Consider the following 16,916-nt stretch of genomic DNA (forward strand, 5'->3'; position numbering starts at 1 on the left):
ATAAAACGCACATTTGCGGACCATTGTAAACAATAAACTGACACAATGACATCAATTAGTATCAGTTGACATACAACAACGTAGGAACGGTCCTCTTTCAACACACTTGTAAACAGGGTGGAGTTTCGCGTTCGTCTTCTGTGACCTCTTGACGTCATGACGTTTCGCGTGGGGTCAGCTGGCGCATCACGACCAGATCTAGACGAGAAGTTGTGCCTCAAAAGTGCATATTTGTTATTTTTCTTGTCAAAAATGAAAATCGTTTCGCTAGATAAGACCCTTATGCCTCGTTTAGGATTGTTTATAGTCCTTTGAAACTCCATTGAAAAAAACTGTTACGTGTTGAGTTAAGTGTTAATTGTTGGTGTCTATTAAAGTCCATTAAATTGAGAAAAATCCTGCAATGTTTTCCTCAAAAAACATAATTTCTTCTCGACTGAACAAAGAAAGACATCAACATTTTGGATGACATGGTGGTGAGTAAATTATCTGGATTTTTCTTTTAAGAAAATGGAATATTCCTTTAAACATCAAATCTAACCCTAAACCAAAGCGTCAATGGTTTGAAAATAGGACAAAACAGTTGAGTAACCAATACGTGACAATGACACGTAAACAGAAATATGTGACATGTTCACGCAAAAAGGTGGAAAAAAGTGTCAATGTCACGAAAAAAGACTAACAAGTTTCGTGACTATAGGTACATAATTTCATGACACAGGGTTGCATTAAAGGAACATGCGCATATTTTGGGAATTTAGCTTATTCACCATATCCCCCAGAGTTAGATAAGTCCATACATACCTTTCTCATGTCCGTGTGTGCTGTGACTCTGTCTGACGCAGCCACCGATAGCTTAGCTTAGCACAAAGACTGGAAGTGAATGGCTCCAGCTAGCAAACTGCTCCCAATAAGTGACAAAATAACACAAACGTTTTCCTATGTATGTGTTGTGATTTGTATAGTTACACCGTGTACAAATAACAAGGTGATATGAGACACAGCGATCTATAGCAGTATACATACTGGGAACTATATTCTCAGAAGACGAAGCACTGCTGCTTGGGCGGAGTGATTTGCACAACTCTGACCGAACTCTCTGTTCTCTGTTTTGACTTTTTTTATTTACATTTTTATGCATTTGGCAGACACTTCTGTGTGTTCCCTAGGATCAAATCATTGACCTTTGCTCTCCTTATGCAATGCTCCACCAATTGAGCTACAAGAACACCATATTGTTTCAAAACTGGAATGTTGACATCAGAGCTAACTACAAACCATACATCTGTGCAATCATGTCAAAATACATTATATAAAATACATGTTGAATTATCATAGTCTTTTTTATAACCCTAACATCAGTAATACTGTACCTTGCTGTGTTTGGCAGCCAACATTGTAATTCCTTTTTAAAAATCAGGTTGTTCTAGCATGTGTTCTGCAAAATAGATTTCTTATTGCACATATTATCTTTTAGCAAGGTATTCTGTATTGTGAAATAAATCCTAAGTGGGTTATTTCCATTATGAACATTCCCTAAAGTTTCTTAAAAGATGTACCCTGTAAGGTCACCATACATTTGCTAGTTTTTGTGTTTTGGGCGAGCGCTGCTTTTACAGCTTGGCTAATTGTTGTGAAGTGCATTCACATAGCAGGTGTCTCTTTTTGAGATATATTGCAATATTCAACCATTCAGCTCTGCTGTTTGACCATATTAGCATTTCAAAAGTGGTTAGTGAGTGCATTTCGAATGCTTACAATTTCAAGTAATGTTCCCTGTGTTCAGGAATTCTTGCTGTACATTCCCAATAAGCCTTTTCATAGACGGTTTCTGGTGCCTTTGTTCTGACAGGCAAAAGTTGTTGAAAGGGAAAAGGGATATTTTTTTTTTATTCAAGGCTGTTCATATCTTCTCTCACATAAAACTAAAAAGATTTCCAAATTATCTCTTGCCATCTAAAGAATTACCACCGACGTACTGTATACATCAATTCCGGAAAACTGACCATTGCCCGACTTAATTCAAAGCAATTGCGAGCTCATCCAGAAAGATCTTAGAGAATTGTAGAAAGCAACCGTGATCTTATTATCTCAATGCTTCTCTCGCGCATGTTTCATAATACAGTCTTTCTCTACTTTCCACTGACTGTACCTTGTTTGGCAGATGCAATTACATCCCATACTCAATAAATCAGCATTCATGCCTTCAGTTTTCTGAGACATTTCTGAAAGCATTCCAGCTCATTGAAATGTTCTGATGGAGTCACACAATACGACTCATTTTCAAACCTGCTAACATTACCGAGATACGCATGGGCGGGAGTGTGGCGTTTTTGACGGCGTCTCTTGAGCTTGTCAGCCATTGCTCCGTTCGAGTTAAACATTTTTGCCTAATGCATGTTTACGGTACGCGCAAACTCATAAAAAGGCGCAAGGTCCCAGTTTCCTTCCATTTCACAGCACATTTGTAATGGATAGTCAGACATGTGGAACTTTCATCTAGAGATGCGCTCGCTATACATGTTTGATGAAAGTTATTCATCACATTTGAATTATTATAATCAGTTTCCTGTCACGCTAACTGCCGTGTTCGTTTTTACGATGCTAGTGATGAGAAGCATTTGTTTCTAGCCAGTAATATCGATGAAATTTATATTTTCCATAAGTACTCGTAAAACCTTCAATGCGTGACGCAGGGCAAGTCTGCGGGGCGGCGCCGTGCCAGAGACGCAAGTCACAACGCGCACATGCACGCAGATAAATGGACCAATTTAAGAGCCAAACATGTTGTCGCCACAAACATCTTTCAAACACAATAACGCCAATGAAGAAGGTTTGTCTAACCAACAAAAACAACACAACGATCACTAATCGAGCCAGGGCCCGTCGGCTATAGTCCTGCTCGTGACGCCAACCCAACGGATAGTGAGATCAGCTCTCACTAGTGTGAATTATTCTCTAAATTACACAGCGAGACGCACAAATAAGAGCTGTGAGCGAACGGCGTACGGATAAAAGTCATAATTAACAAATAAATGCGCTACAGAATCAGTCGAGGGGCAGCAGAGCATTAGTCTCGTACGAAGCGAGAGACGCAAATTCCCAGATGCTGCCACATCATAGGTGAAATAAGATTGTCACTCTAATGCCTCTCTGAGGTCCTGATGAGCTTGGGAATAAATATGCAGAAAAGCCTTTCAGAGAAAAAAAGAGGCAATCAAGGGTAGCAGCGGCATGGGTCTGACTATAAATCTTTGTCTGTTTCAATCGCCGCTGTGGCCGAAACGGTGTAAAATTCGAGCGGGGATGTCATCAATTTCTGTTAGCTCCACTGTCCCTCTTTGTGTCGACAGCATGGCCGTGATGGATTGATTTTGTCACTTGGGCTCAGTTCACAGTATGTTAACATGGAAGGGCAGAGTTGGGTTATGGAGAAAGGATTATTAGAGTCCTAGATGTGACCAGACTTTTGTGCATGCTTTTTCTCTCTCTTTCATCCCGTCTTTAGGGAAAGGGCAGGCAAAAATTGACACACACACAGAATAAAGTAGAGAAATAAATGCAACAGGACAGATGTTATCATGGCATCACAAACACAATAAGATATTAATGTCACTTTATGGGAACTCTATATGTCATTGTGAAAGTCACATTCTGTTCCAACTCATAAAATTGTACATAAAATGTACAACTCGATTGCTTTTTGTATGTTTGTTGCACTTATTGTTGGCTCCTTAGACATAATGGTAAAAGTGTTATGCTGTATGTTGATTTGGATAGTGTTTGCTAAATGAATAAATGTAAAAATTATAAATAAGCACAACATTTAGTTAAGAACATGTTAAATCCAACACAGTCTCACGGCAAGCCGTGTTATAGTTACGGAAATTTTTATGAATTTATTCGTGTCATTTTATATTTTGTTTTCTCATCGTTGTTTTCTATTTTTAAATCATTGTTGCTTGGGGTTAGGGTTAGATTCGGGGTTTGCGTTAGGATGTTATTTTATGCATTGGTTTCTACATGTTTTTCGTTCGCTTTTAAAACTATTCTCGATTGGATGTAAGGTAGAGTTGGGGTTTGGGTTAGGAAGTCGCAGAAAGTGATTCTAACCCAAACCCCAAGCAACAATGGTCAAAAAATAGAAAACAACGATGAAAAAAACAAAATATAAAATGACATGATAAAAAAGTCGTGCCACAGACACGAACAGCCATTAATGGAAATTCGTGCTGGGAAGGACGAAAAAAACACTCATCTCCAGAGACACGAAAAACAGCGGAAATTTCGAGTTTTTCGTCCGATTTTAAAACTATTCTCGATTGGAGGTAAGGTTAGAGTTGGGGTTTGGGTTAGGAAGTCGCAGAAAGTGATTCTAACCAAAACCCCAAGCGGTCAAAATGGTCAAAAATAGAAAACAACGATGAGAAACAAATTATAAAATGACACGATAAAGAAAGTCATGCCACAGACATGAACAGCCATTGATAAAAATTCATGCTGGAAAGGATGAAATAAACATTCGTCTCCAGAGACAAGAAAAACAGCGAAAATTTGTGTCATCAAACACAAATAAATTAATCAAAATTTTCGTTACTATAACATGACTTGCCGTGAGACAGTTCAGTCACATATAATTAAATATGTTTGCAGTTCAGTATGGTATTTAAAAGAAATTGTCATTGCGTACATGCAATTGTCAAGCTTGTAACTATTTATTAACTTGCATGGGAGTAAGTCCATTATTTTTGGGTATTGAGTATGTGATGTATTTTACGAGGTGGTTAATTCGCATTAATTTGTACGACCACATTTGTACATTTTTTACGATTTGCCTTTGCCCTGTGATGTTGGGGTTAGGGGTTGGGTTTTGTTATTGTTTTTTTTGTTTTTTTTGATAATCATACGTGTTTGCACAAATAACCTTGCATGAATTCATACGATTTAGCCAACTCGTAAAATATGTACGAATTCACGTTAAATCAGGTTGGAGGAATACGCAAATATTTGTGTTGTGAAGGACTTCGTCGTGCATTTTTCAGGTGAACAATTTTGGGGTGCCTCTTCTAGTGTACATACTGTAGAGCACAATGCTAGTGTCAATATAAAATATACGTCCAAATGTCTGATCAAATTAGCCAATATACTGTATATAAATTTTGCACAAATTACTAGATTCGGTGCATTAATTTGTAAATTAACTGCTTGTTTCCCCAGAAGCGTAAGAAATTAGCCTAATATCCAGTGGCGGCTCGTGACTGCTCATCCAAGGGGCGCTAATTCAAAATAAGTGTTCGGAGTGTCATGTGTGTAGTTCCTTTTTTCAAAATATGTGTTCTGTGTGTCGAGAGATCCTGTGGGCATCACGTGTTTTGTCAAAATAAGTGCTTGCTGCACACGCTTCAAAACCGTTTATAATGAAAGAGACGCTCACGTTCACAAAATACACGCAAGACACTCCCTTAACACTAAACTCTGATTACGCATGACATTAATTATGTGAGTATCTGGCAAACGCAATTTTTTTTTAATCATAAACCCTTTAGACGCATCTACAGCAGACACTTATTTTGACAAGACACGTAATGCACACAGAATCTCTCAACGCGCAGAACACATATTTTGAAATTACGAACCACACACATGACGGGCTACATACATGTTGTGACAAACTTCGCATCAAGCGCCCTCGAAAAAGGAGGTCACAGAGCGTCACTGCTAATATCGCTCACAAAACGTTGTAGTTTTGTGGCTTGTTAGCTTAAAAGCATTATGAATTGATATGAATGCTTGATTGCCAACATTCAAAACGCACCTCTTAAAACAATAGTTATTGAAATTTCTACACAGGACTAGCTTGCAGAATATCCTGACTTGGCAAACTTTGCCATAAAAACATTACTGCCTTTGCTGACAAAGGTTGTGAAAGAGAGGTACTAGCATTTACTAGCTTTACTAGAGTCACTTTATACACAATTAAGTCAAATCTTTATCCACAATTGTATTCTTTTGTGAAATAACATTGATGCAAGGATTTTATTTTGAAGAGACAACACCACTGAAAATGAAATGCCATTCAAAAGTTAAGGCTCATGGTGTGAAATTTCAAAAATGCCAGAAATGCTTTACTATACTCTGTAATAAAATACATTTGTGTTGTATGCAATGAGGAAGAAAAGAAAGGCAGTTCAGATTACTAAACATTAATATCTATTAAAAAAAAAACAGAAGTGAAGGTTTTCAAAATATTTCTCTCATCTGTAAATGCATTAATTTCAATGTGACTAGAACTAGAAGAAATGCCTGTGATATTCAACATTTACATGTTTGGACAGTGTTCAAATCCGAGCGACACAATGATTCCTGGGTATTCTTCTAAGGTCAGATGAGACAAAAGGCCATGCAGCATTAGGTCAGGATAGCGGGCATTATAAGCAGGCCCATCCCACTCTGCTCGTGTGTGCCGGGAGTCGACTCTCCATTCCCCATGCCCATTAGGTGAGAAATCCTGGCAGATAATTTGTTTAGTAAATGAAACAGATGTCTTTTCCGATTTTTTGGAGTGTGTTCCCGGGAGATTCTCCTCCCCTCAGTCCAGGGGGTCAGACCGAATGCATCCGAGGGGTGGCTGGCAGCGAGAAAAAAAATAACAAGGCACAGCAAAGTGCCTGGGGAGAGCAAACATCATTCACTTCTCCCATAATCATCAAGGCGATGCTCGGATGCCTCCTTAATTTACATAATACCATCCTGACACTTTTACTCCAGCTATCCATCACCAGCAGGATGAGGCCTTCTCTTTCTGTCTCTTTTCCTCCCTCTGATTGTGTCTTGTGTTTATCTGGCCAAGCACAAAAGATTGATTTCCTACTGTTTCTCTCCTTATGTTCAGCAGATATGAATTTTTGCAGAATGATGAAGCACCGAGTCAGCTAATAATAAACAGAAAACACATATTCAAAAAAGAAATAAAGACAAAAGAACAATACCAAAAATCCTAAACAAACCAATAAACAGAATTACACAACAACAAAACAACAACAACAACAGGAATAACATTAACAGGCCCTTTGCAACAATATGGTTCAATTTAGTGTCCCATTACATATTTTTAACACATGTTAAATAAATAACTATTAATATAATATAAACTAGCATGTAAAGTATTTAGTCTTAATCCTATCCAATAAAACCATGATGATTTTGACAAAATGTGTCATGACAAAAGGTGACAAAGGTAAAATAATTAAATAAAAAATGACAAAATCTATGAAAAATCTGTAATAAATAACAAAACTTAATATTCATTAATTTTAATAAGCACAAATGCTGTGTTTAGTTGTGTTCCAAATTTTGCGTCACACCTTTTCACCAAATTAGTTTAACAAAATGAAATCCTTTAAATTCCGACATCCAGCATCATTTGTACAAATAGGATGGAATAGAAAAAGCCAATGTCTTAAAGTAAATATATCATGCCATATTTTTACACTGACTGCATTTGTTGATTGACACGAAGTTAATGTAAGAATAAAATCGTTTTCTAAAAGTTATCACTTTCTGTTAATTATGAAAATACATTTTTAGTTAATATAGTTTAGATCTATTTGGCACACTATTGTATTTACAATATCATATTTTTCATCTGAATTTATTTATCAGTTAGACTATTGTAGGAAAAATGCAAACATCAACTAACAAATCAAATCAAATACAATCGGTTGTATGTTGCTACCTATATAAACTTCTGAGTCAGTCATTTATGGGGCCCTACAGTATTAAAAGGTTAAAAAATGAACCAAAGTTGTCACTGGGATGGTACCCTTTAAAAATGTCCTAATATGTACCATTTAGGTAAAGATACACTGTAAAAAAATCCGTAGAAATTGCAGCTGAGTTGCCGGTAACTTACCGTAGATTTAAATTTATGTTATTTACAGGCAACATTTTGTTCAAAGTTAAATGAACCTTAAACATTTACAAGTCTTTGTCTTTACAGAGTAAAACTAAAAAAACAGCATCAAGCAAAACATTTTGGGAAACAAAATCTGAAGCAAAAAATAGAAAAAAGTTGATGATGATTTCTGGTTCCCAGAATGCTTTGCATGAGGCTGTTATTGTATAGTTTTATTCTGTCAAGATAAAGACTTGTTAATATTTAAAATTTATTTAACTTTTAACAAACTCTTGCCAGTAAATAACATAAATTTAAATCTACGGTAAATTACCGGCAACCCAGCTGCAATAACATTGTAATTTCTACGGAATTTTTTTACAGTGTACTTTTATGCACGCTTTAGGCACAAATGTGTACTTTTTCAAAAGGTCCCACCCCAGTGCCAGCAAACAGCTGATTGTATACACTGTTAGACTTAACTGTAATTTCTACAGTTGCTTACCACAAAATGCACAGTAAAATACAATCATTTTCTTTTCCAGTTCATTACTGTAATATGCATTGCATTACGAGTATTAACATTTAATTTACAGCGATTTACTGTATGTTATGAATTTGCGGTAGACTGCTGTAAAACAACAGCAGTAGTGCTACAGTAGTTGAATAAAAGAGTGTTATAAAAGCATATAAAATGGAAAAATAAAATATATCTATGAAATGAAATACATTTTATTTGTTATGCCTTTAGCAGTAAAGGAAATTTCAAAATTTCAGCAGTGTAAATAATTTATTGAGAATTGTAGATTCTTCAAAAAAGAAGACTTGACGCCAAGATTTCGCTCCTCTGAGTGTCGGGAGAGTGACAGAAGAGGCTACTTGGGGAGTGTAGCGATTTACTTTATTAAGTGACTCTGTGGCCTATGGTAGTGTTACAGACCTATGACATGGGTGACCTGGGTTTGATTCCCCTTCAAGACAATGTTTTTTTTAAAACTAGGTAACAGTAAGGGTATTACACTGTGAAAACATGTAAAGTTATACTGTAATGGGGCAGTTACCGCATATATACAATAAAAAGTCTAACAGTGCTTATATATTCCAGAAATATATCCACTGACCGCCAATATAAACAACTGCTTGGAGCGAATATCCCTTTGTACTTTATCCAATATGTAGCAAGTCAAGCTAATCTGTTTTCATGCTGCCATGTAAAGCCCTGCGGGTTGTGGCGAGAATGACCCAACAGAATGTCACCCATAGTCATGCTTATTTGACTGGGTCTTACTTCAAATATCCTACCTGTATCACTTCTGACTCATGTTTCATGAATAAGCTTTGGAAAAAATACACAACAGACTTTACTTTTTTTCCCAGTCACAGTCTTCAAAGTTTCCTTTACGATAACCAAAAACCATTAGCTGCTGTCAAACCCAGGAGAAGAGAGATTATTTTTTTTATTGAAATAAGATTAAAATGATAACTTTGACTGCGGCCTCCACCTGATAAAATATTTCAGCTCATAAGCGCGGTGTAGGCATAGGGATTACAGGAGAGAAAAGAAGAGAGGGAGAGGGGGAAATTCATAATGTATAATAAGACAAAAGGTGTCATGGGAAATAACATTGATATTAAAATTAGAAAATGACGCAATCTATATGAAAAATGCAGATTTAAAAATGTAAATGATGATCCGGGATTTCTAAAAACAAAAGTATCAAAGAAGTGAAGCGGCTTGCTGGTCTGTGACCTTTTACTATGTCTTGACTTTACGCATTAGAAAAGCTACTGTATCCGCTCAAATAGGTAGAAAGATTGACGTAAACCCCAAACTAATCTTTTACCAAACAAACCGGAAAAAAAGCAGGAAAGTCTGGAAAGTGAAATGGAAGTACAAACACTGGAAAACTCTAGAAATACAAATATAAGTCTGGTTTGAAGTAATCGCTCTAAATGACCAAAAATATCTGTTACCGTATAAAATTTCTTCAAAACCCTTGAGATAAGAAAACATATAGCCTATGTATGTGAGAAACTACAGCAGCCAAAAAGCTTGTAGCTCAGCTGTTACTAACAATGCCAAGGTCATGAGTTTAAATCCCATAATAAACTGTAAGTCACTTTGAATAAAAATGTCTGCCAAATATCTAATGTAACCATTGTACAGTAAGTGTAAATTACTGTAAGCTCCAATTGCAGTTTACAGTTCAGCGAACAAATCATATTTGGTCATTGGAAAGGAATGCTCTGTATCAGCACAGGTTCAAGACAATGACTGACACTGACAATAAAATGACACTTTATATATAATATGTAATGCAAAACTGACTCGCAACAAGGCCTTTTACTTCCTAAACCGTGTCTGTATCTCCACAATGTGAATTATACAGCAAATAACTATGAGCTGGAAGACAAACTGTAATGAAGACACAAGGGGACCAAGACTCCCACAATACCTCATTTCTAAACATACCGAAGGTTAATAGGTGGCATTGGGCACCATTCCTCTCTTGTTTGTAATGAAATAATGACCTGAATTTGATTAGCATACTGGTTCACACATAAGTAAAGTTGACACCACACGGGGTACGTTGCGGAAGGAGAAACTTCATTCCTTTTCCATGGGGTAACACCTCAGGAATGAGGTGAAGAAGGACAGCCTGTTGTGCTGTTTTCAAGACGACACTTTCCATTTCCAAAGACAGCTGCGACCTGTCATTTTAAGTTGATGTGACCTTGAAACTACAGTATGTTGGCATTTACCTCACCTCTAAGCTAAACTGCTCCCATTTCTTATTTATTTATAACTTAAATATGCAAATCATTTTTATGCATATATATATATATATATATATTCATATATGGCTCTGTGGAATTCTTCATTGTGATCAACCACAGAATTCTGGAAAACAAATATGTTTAATGGACCATTGTCACAGGCAATCAGATTTCTACATTTTTATGCATTTTTATCCAAAGCAACGTATGGTGCATTCGAAGTATACATTTTTATCAGTATGTGTGTTCCCTAGGATCGAACTCAAAATAATTGCACTGCTGTACCAGCTGAGCTACACTATTAGCTTTCATTTCCATTAGTATATATAATATGTGTACAGTATTTAGCTGGCCATACTTCATAAACAAAACCCTGAGAGAATGATACAAGACTATTTGTTTTTCATTTAGAGGGATTATGTATTTTTAATTGGTCATCTTGCAAGATAATCCTGGACAGGGTAATCCTTTTCATGACATGAAATGGAGAGGAATTAAGGTACAATACAATAAAATGTCAATAAAACATGCTTAATTACAAACTATGCAAAGACTTGTAATAATATCCAATGGTAATTATCAGAGTAACAACAAAGCAATGTTTATTTATTTTTATTTTTTGCTAAACTCTACAATTTTGTAATCCATGTACACACACAGCTTTCCACTACATTTTTTCAGTTTTGCAACAATTATTTACAAAAATCAAATCATTCATTATTTATAAAACCCACGGCTAAAGTGATGTGTGTAATAAGAAGAAGCATTTCCGAAAGAGTTTTAAACATGAGCAGGCCACTTAGAGGATAAAAGAGGAAAGCAGTGTTTGATACAAGCCTCCCAGGAAAGGAAAACACAACCGTTTTTCAATATTTTACCATGTTCTTACCTTAACTTAGATTAATTAATACATACCTACCTGTTTTTAATTCGTGCACTTTTAATCTTTATACAGCGCTTCTTGAATGTGTTTAGCCTAGCCTGATTAATTCCTATGGCTCCAAACAAAAGTTTTATTTTGTGCCACCATCCTAAGAAAGGTGAGAAATCAGCCCAGAACTACACGGGAGGAGCTGGTCAATGACCTGAAATGAGCTGGAATCATCGTTTCCAAGGTTACTGTTGGTAATACACTAAGACGTCATGGTTTGAAATCATGCATGGCACGGAACGTTCCCCTGCTTAAAACAGCACATGTCCAGGCCCATCTTAAGTTTGCCAATGACCATTTGGATGATCCAGAGGGGTCATGGGAGAAAGTAATTTGGTCAGATGAGACCAAAATAGAAAGTTTTGATCATAATTCCACTAAACGTGTTTGGAGGAAGAAGAATGATGAGTATCATCCCAAGAACACCATCCCTACTCTGAAGCATAGGGGTGGTAGCATCATGCTTTGGGGGTGTTTTTCTGCACATGAGACAGGGCGACTGCACTGTATTACAGGTAAGGAGAGGATGACCAGGGGCGTGTATTGCGAGATTTTGGGGAACAACCTCCTTCCCTCAGTTAGAGCATTGAAGATGGGTCGAGGCTGGGTCTTCCAACATGACAATGACCCGAAGCACACAGCCAGGATAACCAAGGAGTGGGTCTGTAAGCATATCAAGGTTCTGGCGTGGCGTAGCCAGTCTCCAGACCTAAACCCAATAGAGAATCTTTTTCTGTGTTTCTCAGCAACAGGCCAGAAACTTGACTGATCTAGAGAAGATCTGTGTGGAGGAGTGGGCCAAAATCCCTCCTGCAGTATGTGCAAACCTGGTGAAAAACTACACGTTTGACCTCTGTAATTGCAAACAAAGGCTATTGTACCAAATATTAACATTGATTTTCTCAGGTGTTCAAATACTTATCTGCAGCTGTATCATACTAGTAAATAGTTACAAAAATCCTATATTGTGATTTCTGGATTTCTCACAGTGGACATGCATCTCCGATGACAATTTCAGACCCCTCCATGATTTCTAAGTGGGAGAACTTGCAAAATAGCAGGGTGTTCAAATACTTATTTTCCTCACTATATATATATATATATATACATACATACATACATACATACATACATAGATAGATAGATAGATAGATAGATAGATAGATAGATAGATAGATAGATAGATAGATAGATAGAGTTCATATTAGTGCCTTAGAGGTTTATTGGTACCAAATAGAGCTTAGTACCTTAAAGATACTTATTAGTACTGTATCCCTCATGTGCATATTGGCACCAAATGTATGCATATCTGTACCTTATGGTTACCTTAATGGGTACTGCTCCAGTGACAGCTGGGGTATATATTTGTACCATTATTTTTCTAAGAGGATAGAAAGATCACAATAATTCATTTCAATTCAAAACTTCAGGAAGAGTTGTAAAAGGGAAAGAACATCGAGAAAGTAACACAAAGCAACTTCACTGCTTGCACAGGTGGTGTAGTTTTCCTAAAATTATGACAATTTCAAATATTTTAGTATTGATTTGTCCCGTAATGATGCCAAACAGATGGTGAAAACAGAACAACCGAGTCCTCGGATTCAAAACACGCAAGGCGTGCTAAGAAGTCTAACAAGTGTAATTTTTTTCTTCTTGTTTCTTTAAGACAGCGACATGTGGTAGCGTGGCTATTATCACAAGGGTACCGCTGAATGAGAGTCTTAAACGTTTCACTTCCTTTGAAAGGGGGGATCTATTTTTTGCCCATTAGCATTGGCATTAAAACTCATTATTTTCTGCGACTGTGCTAACCATCTCCTCCCACGTTAGACATCATTACTGTTATTACTCATATCATTGCTTTAAAGGACAGAGAGATGTCTTACTACTTAGCGACTGCTGGTGGGAAGAAAATATTCATGTTTTTTTCCCAGCGAGTTATTTATCTATTTTATGAAATTGGTATCATAATGGAAGTTATTGTATTGTTAGAGCGTAAATCTGGCACACAGTTTCTCAATACCACCGAGGCTCACCTGACCCACAGCTCGGAGATAGAAATTTTTATACTTACAAATCTCATATCATAATGAGCTACTATACTAATGCGGCATGTACAATTAATAAGATCTTCAACACCCCACCTCATACTGCACACCCACAGAATTTAGTTTAGTTTTCCAAAAGGTCTCCAAAGTTAAAAGAGCTTGTTTTTCAACTCTGTTTGATTCTACACAAACTAAGAGAAAAAAATAACACAGAAAGAAATAGAGAAAGAGTGAGAGAGAGAGAGAGAGAGAGAGAGAGAGAGAGAAAAGAGAGAGATAGATAGAGAGAGGGTGGCATCTGTGATCTCTAGTGACCCTTTCCTCACTCTCTCCTGCCAGGCCAGTCTTGGGATTGACACATCAGATGAAGATATGAAGTGGTGGGTGTGCGTGGAGGCGGGCCAGGCGCCCGGCGAGTCCCCGTGCTTCTCACTTGGTTAACACCTCACACAGAGCATGGAGCCAGGAATACACTACCAATCTCTCTCTCTCTCTCTCTCTCTCTCTCTCTCTCTCTCTCTCTCTCTCTCTCTTTCTGTCTAACTTAAACAGTTGATTTGAACCTGCAGGGTCTTCTGTTCCTTACAGCCATCACTGATGGAGGTGGCTGATATTCTTTACTCAAAGTTGTAGAATAATGTAGAGTAACAGGGCTAGGAAGTAGTTTTCTGCTTTGTACATTGTCAATGTCAGATTTCATAGTGTGTTAACTTATGATGTGTTAACCTATAACCAAAATTGGAAAACTTATTTTTATATAAGAAGAGTTTGGTTCCAAAACGCGATAGACGCAAAAAAATAAATAAATAAATGAGTGACCGCCAAAATCAGTATTGTATCAGGTCAGTATTAAACAGTAAATTCTTAATTTTACGCAAAATCTAATATGCCCCGTGTTATTCAGTCATCTTTTCTTCCTTTTTCCCAAAACGCGATAAACGCCAGTCCTTCTCTGCAGAATGCAATAAATCCGCTCAACAAATCACAGTGCACCATTCCACGCATTGTAAACAACAATGGCGGTGCTTTGAATACAAACAAAATCCTAGTTTTTTTCATCTTCTTTGTACTTCCTGATCAACAAACAAACGTAAACAAAATAATACTTTTGATGGCATTGATAAACGTAAGCCACTTGTGCGAATGAAAAATGCTGGCTGTTGCTTGTTCTTACACAACAGCATCAAGCTTCTGTCATGCTAACACATTGACCCCAATGGATCTTATGAAAAACTTTCCATTATTTTACGCGAAGTCAATGAAAATCAAGCAGGACCAAAACATTTTACAGCTGATTGCTGTGAAAAATGTTAAGCGACGACGTCCCAAGTATAACCGCAGCAATGACAGTGTACTTAATATGAAAAAGTAAGTGTTTTGGTTAATGCTATTAATGTTTATTTTTTTAATCAGTGTATACTACTAGTCAACTAAATTAATATAACATGGCAAGGATGAATGCACATTTATATAGTGATTCAAGACAGATTTATAGCATTTGAGAAAAAAAACACTTATCATGGATTTATTGCATTTTGCAGAAAAAAGAATCAGTTTTTGCAAAAATTCTTGTCACATTCTTGGTAAAGAAAACAAATTTTTACCCAAATTAGTCAAAATGGATTTATGCGTTTTGGAACAAAATCTTTATATACACTGTGCACTCCAAATGCAATGTGTTAAAACGATTACAGATTAATGTAATGTGAAATGGGACTGTGGACCAATGAGATTTCACTATGGGTGGGGCTCCATGTATCAATGCTACTTAAATAATGAATAGTTACGACATACAGTTTGATGCAAGAGATAACATTTATTGTATCACATCCTTTTTAAAAGCAATATAGTTGCAGAACCTTACAGTACACAATTTAAGCAAAAACACATCGTGAGATAGAAATCAGTAACCTACTGTATGTTTACATACAATAAATGTGACATTTGTATAAGGAGTTCAGTGTGTGTTTAACCAATACTGAGACTATTTCAATTAAGGATTCAAAGACGAATAAACATTTAGTAAAAAAAAGAAAACAAGAGCTCAAAGTCCTTAAAAATTGTAATTTATCTACTACAATTAGAGTCATCACCAACCTGCAGCAAATCATTACACTATGCAATTAAAGCACCAACCAACCAATTAAAAACACTTTCAAAGCACAACAATGCTGTTATTATTTAAACATTCTGATTGAAAGTTGTTCTGACCATAAGTACAGCCTTAAAGGTGCCGTAGTAGTTTTTACCTATGCATTGATGAATAATAAGAGCTCTGTACATGGTAATGACATAACATGAGCCTCAAGCGCAATTGTTTCCTCTTTCTTATGTAAACCTCATGCATGCAAAAAGCTCAATCTCAACATAACACCAACTGTGACCTTACAGTCTAGATGTACGTCCTTAAAGGATTAGTCAATTTTCTTAAAAAAATCCAGATAATCTACTCATCCCCATGTCACCCAAAATGTTGATGTCTTTCTTTGTTCAGTCGAGAAGAAACTACGTTCCCTGAGGAAAACATTCCAGGACTTCTCCCACTCCAATGGACCTCAATGGCCCCAACACTTAACAGTTTTAATGCAGTTTTAAACTGCAGCTTCAAAGGACTCTAAACGATCCCAAACGAGGCATAAGGGTCTTATCTAGCGAAACGATTGTCATTTTTGGCAAGAAAAAAAAGCACTTTTAAACCACAACTTCTTGTCTTCCTCTGGTCCTGTGACCTCACGCAATGCGTTATCATGTCAAGAGGTCATGGATGACGAATGAGAAGCTACGCCCCAGTGTTTACAAGTGTGGAGAAAGAGAACTGTTCTGACGTTGTTGTATGTGTAATGATACTAAATTATGTCTTTGTGTCAGTTTATTGTTTAAAATGGTCCGCAAATGTGCATTTTATATATGTAACATGTGATATTTGACGTCATTACGCAATTACGTGAGGTCGCGCTGGTGAGTCAGACAGCCGGAGGAAGAAAAGAAGTTGTGGTTTAAAAGTGCATATTTTTATTTTTATTGCCAAAAATGACAATCGTTTCGCTAGATAAGACCCTCATACCTCGTTTGGGATTGTTTAGAGTCCTTTGAAGCTGCGTTGAAACTGCATTAAAACTGTTAAGTGTTGGGGTCCATTAAAGTCCATTAAAATGAGACAAATCCTGGAATGTTTTTTTTTAAAAAACATAATTTCTTCTCGACTGAACAAAGAAACACAGTTTGGATGACATGGGGGTGAGTAAGTTATCTGGATTTATTTTTA

Source organism: Misgurnus anguillicaudatus, chromosome 7, assembly GCF_027580225.2.
Source record: "Misgurnus anguillicaudatus chromosome 7, ASM2758022v2, whole genome shotgun sequence".
Classification (NCBI taxonomy): Eukaryota; Metazoa; Chordata; class Actinopteri; order Cypriniformes; family Cobitidae; genus Misgurnus; species Misgurnus anguillicaudatus.